This window comes from Mastomys coucha, unplaced genomic scaffold (genome assembly GCF_008632895.1).
Source record: "Mastomys coucha isolate ucsf_1 unplaced genomic scaffold, UCSF_Mcou_1 pScaffold8, whole genome shotgun sequence".
Lineage (NCBI taxonomy): Eukaryota > Metazoa > Chordata > Mammalia > Rodentia > Muridae > Mastomys > Mastomys coucha.
In genome coordinates this window covers 64274337-64288934 of record NW_022196914.1, presented here as the reverse complement: position 1 = coordinate 64288934, position 14598 = coordinate 64274337, and the positions used below count along the sequence as shown (strand labels likewise).

The following is a 14598-nucleotide window of genomic DNA, read 5'->3' as shown; positions in this document are numbered from 1 at the left end:
CCCTGTGCATACTTAAGACAGCAGAGTGGGGGTGGAGGATGGTTTGCCCAGAACCTATTCCATTCCCTCGGGTAAAACAAGGATGTTCTGTCTGCTAACATACTTAAAGCAGTAACCGTAAAAGAAAAAAAAAAAAAGGCAATGTTATGGTTGAAGCTTTCTAAGCCATATGTGTTGACAGAATGCTTAAGTCTCTCTCTGCAATAAACGCAAACCCTGCCAGGCAGAACTACCAGGGCCAGAGCGACTGAACGACTGCACGCCCGAAAGCATAGGGCTGGAAGGCTGCGCAGCGCTCGGAGTGCATCCAATGTTTCCTCTAACAAAGGCACCGTCTTGAGGCAATTTCGCGGGCCACGCTCCCCCCTCCCAGCACCAGCTTTGTCTCCTCGGAGGGGCCCCAGCCGCGTCGCCGCTTCCAGCAAGCTCGAAGGCCGGCCCGGCGTGGGAAGCAGCAGCACCGAGCAGCGGCGGCGGTTTCCTGCAACCTGAGCGTGCCATTAGAGGATGTCGGAGTGCTGCGGCTGAAAGAGATACCTGCCGCCTGGAAATCGGGGCTGCACTTGAACAACCTCTTTGCACCAATTACGGTCGTACAAAGAAACTCGATCGGGGCCGGGGCGGCGGAGGCCTCGCGGGGTCGTGGGGGGGGGGAGCCCGGAGGCCCGGGCTTCGGGGGGGCGGGCCTCCCGCCTCGCGCCTCTCGGCCAGCCCGCGGCCCCCGGCCCGCGCCCCCCGCCGCCGACGTCGGCCGCGTAGACCCCGTGCGCGCTGACTGGCTCGCGCCGGCCTTCGCCGGGCTGTGGGCGGTTGGGGCGCCCCCGCGGGAGGCCGCCCCGCCCCCGCCGCCGCCGCCGCCGCCGCCGCCGCCGCCGCGCGCAGCCTCGGCCCCCTAGCCGCCGAGGCGGTGGCGCTGTTGCCGCCGCGGCCTGTGAAGCAGAAACTCCCTCCACCCCGGCCCGGCCCGGGTCCGCCTCCTCCTTTCTCTCCTCTGCCTCGCCGCCCCTCTCCGTCTCCTGTTCGAGTGAAGGTGGCGCGGCGGCGCGCGACGCAGCCTGGGCCCCCGGCGCGGGCCCGCGAGCTCCCGAGGAGACCGCGCCGCCGCGGCCGCGGGGAAGGAGGACGGAGGAGAGCGCAGGGACGGCGGAAGGGAGACCGGAGGGTTCGAGCGCGCGTGGCAGACACAGGGCCGGCCGGTCGGGCTGCCCGACGGACGGTCGCCTTCCAGCCCGCGCGGCCAGTCGGCTCCTGCTCCGGGCGGCGGGGGCCGGGCGGGCGCAGGGCGCGGCCGGCGCCCTCGAGACAATACCCGCGCGGCGCGGCTGTGGGGGCGGAGGCCTAGTGCGGCCCAGGCCGGCCGAGCTCCGCGTCCTCGCCCCCGTGGGCCGCGCGAGGTCCCGCGCGCGGCTCGGGGCGGGTGCCGTCCCCTCCCCCTCGGCGGCGCGCCGCCCCGGGGTTCCGGGTTCCCGGGCCCCGAGCTGGATCCTGCTTTTCACCCAGGCAGGAAGTGAGTTTCGCACCGGCCATTCCGGGCGGTGTCACGAGTGAAAAGTTTTTTCCTTCGGCGGAGGACCTAGCCGGGGCTGGGAAACTCCTGACAGAAGTCGCGAGCAGGAAGCCAGCCCGCACCCCAGCCCCCACCGGGGCAGCCGCACTGCTGCGGGCGGCAGCTCCACATCCGCCTCGCCCTCTCGGGAGCCTCGGCGGGGCCCGGAGCCTCTGAGGAAGGGCAGGAAACCATGTCAAGCCGAGCCTCGGGACGGCAGCCCTGAGACACCCGGAGAGGTAAATTTTTTTTTTTTTTTCTTTACGGGAAGCGTCGAGCCAAGTTCGTGGGCCGGAAGCGACGGTACTCTAATCCACCTCGCTCTGCCCGACTTGTCTCACTTCTTTCTTTCGTGTCGGGGTTCCTTGGCATTCTGGCCGCTGAATCGTAGAACTGATTTCTCCCCCCACCCACCCCCACTCCCCCTTATCCCGTCTACCGTCTGGATTCCTTTCTTTTTAAGATGGGATTGTAAGAATGCAGTGGGACGAAAAGTTTTTCAGCCATCGGAAAGAAAAGAGTTCCTTTGTTGAGCAGAAGGGCCAGAAGTTTTTAGTGTTCCGGGACGTATACAATGTAATATCAAGTTGCTGAGTCTGGCAACTTTTGTTTCGGAAGAAAGTTAAGTCTCTGGCCGCCGGGAGAGATTGACTCGCTCTCCCTGAGATGGCTGCCGCATTTGTTTATGTTGGTGGCGATTGTTTTGGGTTTTCGCGTTAATCCTACGTGGAGGTCGTTTTGTTAAGACACGGCTGTTTCTTTGGACTTCAGAAACCTTCTTCCTGCCTTTCTCGGTTGCTTTTTCTGGACGGCTAAGGCGCTACTTGGAGTAAGTCATGCGTTCTTTTTTTCAGTTAGTAGCTCACAGTGCTTGTTCGGTTACTTGATTGAAGGTGAGTAGGTGCTAGATTTTTCTTGAAACTGGCGTTCTAGGAAACAGACTGTCCTAAAGATTATGGTTAAGAACGGAGAAGGATACGGCTACAAAAACCAAACCAAAACCCCAAACACCTGCAAGTAGTTGATTGGTCAGGACTTGTATGCAGTTCCGATTAGGAACAACATTGGAAGGGAAGCGAAATAAAACCCTTAAGATTTTCAGGAGAGTCACATTGTGCGAGAAAACGGCGCTGTTTTGTAGTTGTATGGTCCGTGTGTGTGTGTGTGTGTGTGTGTGCGTGCCCATCTGTTTTTGTTTGGTTCTGCCTAATAAGTGATAGGTACGGACTGTTCAGGCAGGAATTCGTGAAGCATGGCAGACATTCCACCAGTCAGACTTAAGATCGCTTCTGAACCCATGGAGTTTTCTTTGTGGGTAGAACTAGTTTTGGTTGCAGTAAACCCTGCTGTCTTTTCCCTTAGTGTTTCAATTGTGTGTCTTTTTAAGTTTAGTTTTCTACCCCCCCAAGTACTTTTGTGGTAAGGGAGGTGACAGATAATACTGTTTTTTAAATAAATATTAACTATAGGTAGTTGTAGCTTAAGCTTAAATTGATGTTTAATCAGATGTTACCAAAATAATTACTAGAAGCCTGAGGAAAATGAATTGACTTCCTTTAGTTGAAAGAGGAAAGGTAGGTTTTAAAGATCAGGATCAAGTGAATTCACAACTTGTTCTTGGTTGTTTGGCTTTTCCTAAGTGCATTTCAAAAAGAGAATCGCTCTAATATTTATATTGTGTTATTAGGGCCTGGTCTCTGGAGCTTTTGTTTTCATTCTTATTTATTGGTGAGATTTGTGAACCATCAAGTTATTCCTGTTAAAAGTCAGATTGCTTTATGAAGGAGTTTAAAGTTGGTGGACTTTATGATTTGGGGACATATAATTAGGCAGCGAAAGAGGTTAATCTTGAGCATATGAAAGAGGGGAACAAAATAAATGACATTGAACTTCGCTTTCCTTTTATGGCTTTTATTTGGCTTCAGCCTCAGTGCCTTAATAGAGCAAGTCTTTTAGAGAATGAACACTTTGCAAAGATGTTTTTGTGTCATTCTGTTTTGTACATAGTATTATGTCACTTGAAAATGCCTGTTTAACACCCCCACCCTTTAAAGAAGTAGGTTGTTTTTGAAAGAGTAGTGAGTTTGGATTTTGACATGTTGAAAATGAGATGCTCCACCTTTTTGTGAACCTTTGATTTCCCCCTTTTTCTTCAACAAGGCATTTATTTTCCAGTTAAAGTTGGGTAAATTTAGCATCAAATTAGCTTAATGAGTTTTAGGTTTTATACTATTCTCAAAGCAAATATTTTTGGAGTCTTGTTTAAAATGAAGCACCGGTTTGAGAAGAGATGTCTTATTTAAAAGACAGTGATTTGAAGGCTTTCTGAGCGGCCTTAAAATGTATTTATTTTCAGCATCGTATGAGGGAAAGCTCCTCTCCCTGATTAAATTGTGACATAAAATACTTCCTGAGTGTTTGCCTGGATTGCATAGAGAGGCTTGTTAATGAAAATGATCATGAGCTTTCAAAGCTCCACCTGATTCAGTATTATGATGATTCCTTGCCGTTTAAGAGCAAGCTATTTATTGTCAATGTCATGTATAAAATGCTTAGAGAGGCTAAAGAATGGAAACAGTTTTTATTGTGCTGTTTTTAAACAAGTAATAACTATAGAGGTATTTTACACTTATCACTGGTAGTAAACCTCTGATATTTGGTTGTTTTAGACATTTTATATATTTTTTATTTTTGACTTTTTTCATTTCAAAAATACTTTATAGTAAGCACCATCTGCCAAGGACCATACTTTAAACTTTGAGAAAAATTAGGTACTTACTTGGGCATTTATTTGAAATAATTGCTTATCAATGATATGATTTTAGAGTTTAAGTGGCTTTTTGTTGTAGAAAAATATTATGGCAATATTTACAAAGTACTTGGGATTATATAGAATTTAGTGAGTTGGATAGCAAATGTATTTCTTAATAGTTGTTGATATTTAGAATTTTTTAAATACACTTTGTTGCTTCCATTTACCCTTGACTCTGCCTTATTATCCATTTTTTTTCTGTTTTGTTTGTTGTTGAACAACCACCTACAACACAGAATGGCTTTCTCACTTTCTTTCTTGACAGCAGTGTTACACTTTCTTAACTGTTCATAATAGATTAATTCTTGAATGCACAGTATTTTTGTTGAAGTACAAAATGTATATATGAATTCTGTTCTGTGCTGCCTACTTTTCAATTACCTAGGGGAATTTCATTTCCTTTTCACACCATGTTCTCTGCTTCCTCAGCCCCGGTTTCACCTACTCTTCGTTGTACTCCCAGTTTTCAGCTTTACAGTTTTCTTTCTCCTCAACTCTCTTCTAATTCCTTTAATTTTTTATTTGTCTTTTATTAATGTACTAGCTTATCCTATTTTTCCATGTTCATCAAGTATTTAGTTATATTTTGCTTTGCCTCTATTTTCCAAAGTTCCTTAGTCCACGCGTATTTCTCCTCAAAGTGTTTGACATATGAGACAAAATAATTGATTTGATCAGTCTGTAAAGTTTTATGTTTGCATTCCAGCTCAGTGTCCATGTTTATTAGTATACCGTTTGTTTAGTGCTGTTTCATCAGCTTTCTTTTCCTGCCTCAGTGTCTCTGCAGTTAGTCAGACTTTTCCAGTTGTGTACATTCATCTGTCTTGATCCATAATTGCATTGCTACTCTCCCACATTGTTTTTGTCACTTCCAGTTTTGTTCCACTGCATAAAGTCCTTGACATGTGCTGTAAATGATAGCGTGAAAGAGAATAGAAAATAAGGACATCTAAAAGTGAACAGTGAAATGAAGCTCTACTCTGTGAACTGTGTCCATCTATGAATTTAATTGTATAGCATGTTTTAAGAAACCCTAGGGAACAACAAAAATGACATTGTGCAATCAAAATAGGTATAATAAAGCCTGTGAAGTTTATTCATGGGATATCCTTATTCAGATCTTTGTGCTAGTGAACTATTCCTTGGCTTCTTGGTGTGCTAGAAAGGCATGTTGACAGCACTATGAAATTATAGCTAACGAGTATTACAGCGAAAGAATGGGAAAATGGAAAGACAATTAACTTAGAAAGTACAGATGTTCTGAACTTATGATGGGATAGCACTGCATGCTGATAAACTGATCATAGCTGGAACTAAGCAAGAATGTACTCATTTTGGCACACCTACCAAGTGTGATGGCTTGGCTTAGACTACCTTACCCATGCTCAGAACACTTCCTAATCCTGCAGAACCGTCTCACACAAAGCTTAATTTATAGCAGATGTTCAGCATGTCCTGTAATTTATCGAGTACCTGTATCCAGAAGAGCTTTGGCCACTCAGTTTACAATAGGGTATTGTTTATTCTCCTGATTTTTTTTTTTTTTTTTTGGTGGCTTCTGATAAATATCACACCTTGGATTATTGGTTGAAGAAGTGATCAGAATTTTAATTAGCTTCTGCTGAGTGTGTATTACTTTTATGCATTGTAAAGTGAAATGGTCGTGAATTGAACCTTGTTATTTCGGAGACCAATTGTAGTCTGAACTACTTGTTTTGGGACAGAATGCCGTCTTTACATTTCATTTGCAGGTTGGTGGAGTCTCTCTATTGTAATGTATGATTATGAGAAATAGTAGCAGTTTTAAGATTATTTGGTATTTTGATTTTAGAATTCCCAATACTTCTACAAATTGAGTGCCACTACAAGTTAGGGTTTGTGTCAGCTATTTATTACTAATCTTGTTAGAAATTAAAATAAAATTTAAAAATAACAGTAAACCATTGCCTGCTAACATTGTTCTAGCAAAAAAATAGTAATAATTATTATTTTCCAAAACAAATACAGTTGTGACATAGTGGATTGTTTCAGTTCCTTCCATGGATATTTAGGTCCCTTGTATAAAATGGCATAGTAATGTATTGTATATATTCTAATTGTATAACTCAAAGCCCATCAAATACTCTAAGACATCTTTGGATGATTTGTAATACTAAATCCAGTGTAAATACTAAGTAGATGATGCATTGTTTAAGAAATAATGACAAGAATGAAAAGTCTGTATGTATTCAGTACAGATACAATTTCCCCCCTGAGTATTTACACCATGGCTGAACTTACAGATTTGGAGAACTGACTATAATAAAGCAAAAAGAGGATGGTTTTGCATTTTTGCAAGTTACTTAGGTTGGGCTTAATGTAAAGCCTCTCAAATCTCATATGAGCTTTTTCCATCTGTTGCAATATGTTGTTTTGATTGAAATATATGATGGAAATCTACCCCACCCAGTTACATTTAGGAAAGTAAAGAATGTTTTCAAACACTTTTAGATACTTATGGGGTACTCTGAGTTATGGCAGAGTCTTAAGGCTTAATCTTTCAGCTCACTCCTTGGTTTTCAGTTCTTTTTTGGGGAGTGGGTGGATTTCGAGACAGGGTTTCTCTGTGTAGTCCTGGCTGCCCTGGAACTCACTCGGTAGACCAGGCTGTCCACGACCTCAGAAATCTGCCTGCCTCTGCCTCCAAAGTGCTGAAGGCATGCACTACCACTGCCCAGCTTTGGTTTTCAGTTCTTAATAATTTGTTTTTGAAATACAGTTCCTAAGTTTTTTTTTTTCCAAGAAGTTGGTTTCTATTGTTCAGCAGTATTTTGGCCTACATATAACCTAGAATTTCTGAGTTATTAATTTTTTAAAATATTTTCTTCTGTTTTCTACTTGAAATTTGATCCTGTGCTTGGTAGATCTGTTGTGGTTTTGGGTTTGCTTCAAATATTATGCATTTTTTTTCTAGTGGATAAAGTTTTTATTAATGGCCTACTTTGTGCCTTATTGATCGCTTACATATCTTTTCCCAGCGCATGTGAATACTTGTTTTTCTTGCTTTGGTACTTGCTTAGAAGAGGAGTGTTGTATTAATATGTTCAGCTCTAGGATATGTGGATCACTTGGCTTCTTGGTACAGGTGTTTCCTGTCCTTCAGGAGATGCCTTCCTATTTTCAGCATCCTGCTGGCTTGTCAGCTTTCCCACAGGACAGATAGCTCCATTGGAGCTTCAGCACATTCTACTATAATTTTGTCTACAAGCTGACTGACTGCTCAGATACAATTCTCCTAATCTTTGCTTAGAAAATTCTTTATCTTTGGAGATACATTTCATGCTTGTTTTCAGCACCTGCTGCTTATATGTGTCATGGTAGCTGTACTTGTTTATCTTTTGGCTATAAAAGGTATAAGACTTGAGTGGATGCCTATAACCCTGATGGTACCAAGCCCTGTAATTGAATGCCTTTTCCATCTTAACTAAGCTACTTGCAATATAGTATGGTTGTAACTTTTTTTTTTTTTAATTTTAATTCTTTTAGTGGTAAATACTGGCTTTGAGGGCTTCTACTGCCAGGCAGGTAGTCTATCTACCAGGTGATTAGCCCCAGCTCCAGTGGCTATAATCTTTGCTGTTTAAGGTGGAATAACAAAATTAGTGTAAATATCTTCACAATTTTATAGATAGAAGGAACATTCCTTGTTGCTGACTTGGAGACAGGGTGTTATATAGCCTAGGGTAACTGAATTCACTGTGTAGCTGAAGTTGGCCCTGAACTTCTGATTTCCCTCCTTCTGCTTTCAAAGTACTTGGGGTTGCTTGGGATTATAGGTGTGTACTACTACGCCTGGCCATAAGGTAGATCCTTAATGTGGATTTTAGTATACTTATTATTGAGAACTTGTACCTTTTTACTGATAAAGAAATGGCTTTTCTTTTTCTTTTCTTTCTTTTTTTTTTTTTTGGTTGCTTACTTGCCTATTTACATTTTGAGCCCATTAAGTAAAATAATGCTGAACTACCTCTGCCATGTATTTGATGGCCTAGATGGCTATGAAGTGACTGACAGGCAGGGTGTGTACACGGTGTGGATGCACTGTACAAAGGGGTAGTGTGAGAATTTACTTTAGAGTTGTTTATTTCTGGAATTTCCTATCAAATAGTTTTGCACTATGGCTGACTTTAGGTAACTGACTGTAGGCCATGGAACTGTATAGCCAGGACTATTTGATTTCATTTGATGTCACCTTCCCTCCCCAATCCTTGGCAGTCTCAGATTTCTCTGGAGATACATACTCTTTCCAGGTTTTTAAAATGGCTATAGACTTTCTGAACAGTTTTCTCTTGTTTGAGGTTTTTTGTTTTTGTTTTTGTTTTTGTTTTTTGTTTTGTTTTTTTTAGTGTGTGTGGTGGGTGTGTGAGACACTCACCTCAAACTCACTTGGTAGCTAAAGATGACCTCCTGATTGACCCTCCTGTCTCCATCTCCTGAGTGCTGTGCTTACAGGCACATGTCATTGTTCCCAGAACTAGTTTTATATGGTACTGGGAGTCAAATCCAGGGCTTTGAGGAAGTTCAACAAATAGTCTTTCTTTGAATTATATCCCTAGTCTTTGTCTTAAGTTTTGAGGCAAGACATAAAAATTGAATCGATTTGTTCTTTAACCTGTTTGGCAATAAATTGCCCATCTGATGATGCCTTATCACTCTGAAATACTCTCATGTTTCTTATAAAGAAGGCTCATTCACACAATCACATCAGGACTATTACAGGTAGAACACTACCTGCTAAACCCTATTAGTTGTCTATGTGTTACAGTGGCTTGCCATTCTGCTCCTGCAGTCTGGAACAGTGTCTGCCTTTCAAGGCACTGGTATGTTTGAAAACCTCAAGCTTCATTGCTTTGTTGAATATTTCATCATTTTCAGTGTCTGATGTTTTCATATGTATTTCTTACAGATTTTGTAATTAGAGCTTCATGATTAACTCTCATCATCTCTATCAGGCTCTCTTGTGTTCTTATGGCATCTTACCAGGTACCAGGCAATTGTAGTTTGTCCACTACTCATGCTCACTTTAAGTGACAGAGGTTGTGACTGCCAAACTTCTTTAAAGTTTTGGTTCATTTGTTTGGTTTGGTTTGGTTTTTGGTGTTTTGGCTTTTTTGAGATAGAAATTTCTCTGTGTTAACAGCCCCGGCTGTCCTGGAACTCACTCTGTAGACCAGGTTGGCCTTGAATTCAGAGGTCCTCCTGCCTCTTTATCCCAAGTGCTGGGATTAAGAGCATGTGCCACCACTGCCAACCTTTTTCAAGGTATATATTTTTTCTATTGTAATTAGTAGTTTGAAGATAGGTGTTTTGAAGCTGGTAGGATTTTTTTCTTCATTATATTTTTAATTAACTTACATTTATTTAGAGTCAGAGTTTCCTATTCATAGGGTTAAAATTCATTTTCATTAATTTTTGTTTTGTTTTTGTTTTTTGTTTTTTCGAGACAGGGTTTCTCTGTATAGCCCTGGCTGTCCTGGAACTCACTCTGGAGACCAGGCTGGCCTCGAACTCAGAAATCCGCCTGCCTCTGCCTCCCAGGTGCTGGGATTAAAGGCATGCGCCACCACTGCCCGGCCATTTTCATTAATTTTTATGCTCATTATTTTAATGTAGGGCTGGTGATGGAGCATGGTAGGCTAGTCTACTTCCACAGAGCTGTACTCCCAGCCCTCTTGTTACTGTTTAGCTAGTGAGGACTTCTTCCAGTTGGTTTTTTAAAAAATTAATTTTAGAATATAACTATGCTGTTTAAATGTTCTAAACTAATCTGCTACTCTCTTCGTTATTATTTTAAAGATCTATCTGTCTTTGTGTGTGGGAGTGCTTACTTGTGCAGGTGCAGAGGCCAGAAGGTATCCTTGTTTGGTATTCTACTCTCTGAACTTGAAGCTCTTGTTTCTTTTCTTTTCTTTCTTTCTTTCTTTCTTTCTTTTTTTTTAAGCTGGCATCCAGCAAGCTTCAGTAATCCTATCTCCACCTACTAGGACTGGCTTACAGGTTTCAGGCTTGTGCAGGATATCTGACTTGTTATGTGGGTACTGGGATCTGAACTCTATAGCCCTTATGATTTGTGTAGCAAGGACTTTTAATTATTGAGACATCTCTCTAGACCCTCTTTGGTTATTTTAAGAGGAAAATGGTAGTTAGGAAGCAGTGCCTGGATACTTGTATTTATTTCTCTTGGGGTACTGCCCTAGGCCTTCCAGGGAGACTTTTTATGAATACTTATTTGTATTTATATCTATGTGAGAAAACTATGAGTTTACAATAACACTAGTTATAATCTACACAAACAGGGTCTTAAGTTACTTAAAAAATTTTTGTTTTTATTTTTCGAGAATAGCACCTTACTGTGTAGCCCTGGCTGTCCTGGAACTTGCTCTGTTGACCATGCTGGCCTCGAACTCAGAGATCCACCTGCCTCTGCCTCTTGAGTGCAGAATTAAAGGTGTGCACCAACACTGCCTGGCTTAAATTTTTTTTTTTTTTTTTGCTTTACTGGGGATAGGACTTGGGTCTCTACTATTGAAATGAATCTTTAGTTTTATTTTTTTGTTTGTTTGTTTGTTTGTTTTTTGTTTTTTAAGTTGCCCAGGCTAGTCTTGAACTCACTCTGTAGCTCAGTCTTGAACATTCACTATTCCTGCCTCAGCTTTCTCAAAGACCTCTCCATCTGCTCACCTCAGCAACTAGAATTATAGACCTCTGCATCATTGGGTCCTGTTCATTTTTTTTTCTTTATCTGTTGAGTTTTGTCCAGTATTTGTAATTCATCTCTGACAGTGAAAAGTAGTGCCCCTTCCCCCGGTTTTGTGTGCGTGTGTGTGTGTGTGTGTGTGTGTGTGTGTGTATGTATGTATGTATATATATAAAATTGATGCAAGCATGTCGGTGTGTTTGCGAAAGCCAGAGATGGATTCTCTTACTGAACTGGAAACTCAGCCTTCTTGGCTAGGCTGGCTGGCTAGGGAGCTTGTGGCATCTGGTTGGCTCTAACCCCCAATTCTGAAGATAGAAACAGGATTTCAGAGCAAGTACTCTCACTCATGGAGCCTCTCCCTAGATCTTGTTCTGCAGTGTTGAAATTCTGTTGTCATTCCAAAGTTCAGAGCTTTACATCTACCTGATAAGGATAACCTTGGTTTTCAAACCATAGGTCAGTTTTAAACCCTGAAGTAGAGGTTTATTTTGGGACCTGTATAAGAAACCTGTACTCTAAAAATGAATCCTCCCTCACCCCCATCAAACTATCATCTACTGTAGAATTAATAGGTTGGCCTTTATTATCCTTGGAAATTTTGGATATTATTTAAGGGACATACCAAGATAATCTTGTGTGATTAGATCTCCTTTTAAGCTTGAAAGGCCAAGCAAGCATCTTAAAAGTATCTTATGGGTTAGGTGACCTCTAGGGCCTCCATGAAGTGTACTTTATTGTTTTGGTACTGTGTGCTAGGAAGGGCTCATAGATAGCAGATACTATTTGGTATGTCCTAGGTAAGAGAGAGCCTTTTCTAAACCAGAGACCATACTAGTCACTTTTTTTTTTTTTTTTTTTTTTTTTTTTTTTTAGGAAAAGAGAAGGCAAGCAAAATTTGTTCTTTATCTTTACTTGTAAATTTCACTATTGTTATTTTGTGTGGGAGGGTGAGGGGGTGAGAGGTGTGTGTCTGAGATAGACAGATACATAGAGACAAAGAGGAGAGAAAGAGAGAGAGAGAGAGAGAGAGAGAGAGAGAGAGAGAGAGAGAGAGAGAGACTGACTGTGTGTGCCACTTGTGCATGAGTGTGTCTGTCCGTCTGTCTGCCTGCCTGTCAGCATACACACCACAGTGAGCAGATGAAGGTCCGAGGACACTTACGGTGTTGATTCCTTCCACCTACTATGTAGCCTCTAGTTTTGCAGCAAGGGACACCTGCTGAGCCACCTCACCCACCCCTTAATACTCATCTGTACTCAGATTTCTAATCATTCTTAGTTACTGGAATTGTTTCTAGTATTATCACTTTTGTATTTCTTGTTTGCTTTTTTTTTTTTCTTTCAGTACTGGGGATTGAACCCAGGGCCCTTATATGTTAAACAAGCATTTATCTGGCTCCTGAAATGAAGGGAAACAATGAGCTTTCATGCTTATTATTCACAGAAACACAGTGAAGACTTTAAAAGATTCCTAATAGAGAAATAGGGCTATAGCTCAGTGCTAGATTGCTTGCTTAGAATGCAAGAAACCCTGGATTCCTCTATAAACACAAAAACTTTCAAATAGAATTTTAGTTAATATGCTTTTACTTTCAAGGTATATTCTGATAACATTTAGTAATAGTCTTTCTATTTTTAATTGACTCTTAAACTCTATCATAATATTTTATGATTTAATTTCATATACATGCTAACAAAATAGTTGTTATCTCATCACATAGTGTTCTTTGTGTGTATCAGGAAGGGGCCAGTTTCATTGGGTAGTTCAGATAGAATTGAAATTCTTCATTGATTGTCATATAGTCCTGGCCATATAATAATATTTAACTATAAAAATATTCCTTAATTCCTCCTGAAGCTCATTTGCTTGCTTTACTTACTTTTATAGTTACTTGCTTATTTTGGTCTGCTAAGTATCAAATCCAGAGCAACGTGTATTAAAGGCAAGGACTTTATCAACTGAAGCTATGTGTCTCCAAATCCCCATAGGAAATTTTATTGCTGCCTAAGGGCTTCTGTTGTACCATTTCACACTTGCTGTCTCTAACATTGTCAGCTATGAAAATGAGTAGGGGCAAAAGAAACTTATTAAACTCTAAATACTTATTAAAGAAGCAAAGATCCTTAGATTGATTCTTTTAATAAGAGTGCTCCCTTCTGTCTCTTTCTTTGGGTTTGAAGAACTCCAGTCATCTGAGGATTCTTGAACATTGTTTCTGCACTGATTCTTACTTTCTTAAAAACCAAACCAAACCACACCAGTGGTCTATAAACATTTTTTTTTTGAACTCTTTAGTAATTTAGTAAATCATCAAATGACAGTTATTTCAGTCCTTTATTTGATCTTTATATGTCACTTCTTAATGTAGTTTCCTTAGTGTTTCACAAAGGACCTTGGTTTATTAGTTATACTTTAGAGTTAATTTCTGTCAATTTACATGTTTTCTTGATCATGATGTTAACTTTCTCCTAATGAATTCCTTAGATAATTTGTAAACAAAAGGCATGCTTCTTAGGATGTTGTATTTTCCTATCTCATCATTACTGACTTGGAAATTGTCTAGTTTGAATAAACCTTCTCCTTTGATTAACAAAAAGAAACTGTGAGCTAAGTGCAGGAATCAGTGTTCTGAAGGAATTTTAGTTTATCAGTGAGATTAGAAATATAAACCCAGTTTTCCTAACTCTGTTGCTTTCACTCTTATATTAGTGTTTTTTTAAAAAGAATGTTCGACAAATCTGGTTTCTTTAGCATACTGCTAATCTCTAAAGATTTAAATAAGTATTAGAGAAAAAATGTTTGGGTTCACATAAGTCAGGAAATTATGGACTAATAAACCTTTTTTTTTCCTTTTTGGTGACTGCCAGCTTATCATATGGCTTTTAAATTTTAGAAATAATTGGAATATAGTTCAATTTACAGGAAATGTTAGTATTAATATTGGAACCAGTAAATTCCATAGAGAAGTTTATCCTAAAGCAATATGCAGTTCTGCAACATGATTTCAGATTTTTGTTTTTCCAAGTATATCTAAGCTCTTTGTGTAGTATCAGGCTTGCAAAAACATTGCCATTAGGTTAAGGACCATGCTATCTTTTTATTTCCTATGCTATTACCACCTTGTATTGGTGTGACACATTTCTTGCAATTAAGCTAATACTGATACATTGTTATTAACCAAAGTCACCTTTGCTCTTTATGTTGTTCTGTGGGTTTTGACAAATGTATAGTGACTTTGATCTATCATTATTGCTAAAAATATCAATAATGGATGCGTATTAAATGAAAGGAATAGCACCATTGATATTAGAGATGGTAGAGAGGAATGATAATACTCTTGTTATTAAAAGACAATTTACCTGAGATCCAGTTGAATTTTACTGACTCTTATATGTGAAAGTTTCTTGTAGTTTTAAAAACTTGATTTATTTACATTCTTTTTTTTTTAGATATTTTCTTTATTTACATGTAAATTTCTCCATTCCCAGTTTCCCCTCCAA

The 14598-nt window shown here is 40.8% G+C and overlaps 1 protein-coding gene across 7 annotated transcripts in view; it reads left to right on the top strand.

The window, feature by feature from the left end:
• The first annotated feature begins 1525 nt into the window (after nt 1-1525).
• Erbin (erbb2 interacting protein) overlaps nt 1526-14598 on the top strand; it is a 96147-nt gene continuing 83074 nt past the window's right edge. For 4 of the 7 annotated variants that reach the window (XM_031360267.1, XM_031360261.1, XM_031360265.1 and 1 more), the window contains exon 1: nt 1742-1785. The gene's annotated coding sequence lies outside the window, so the exon portion shown is untranslated. Of the gene's footprint in view, nt 1786-1805; nt 2376-14598 lie in introns of those variants that run through there. The other 3 variants (XM_031360268.1, XM_031360262.1, XM_031360263.1) reach the window with 3 other exon arrangements.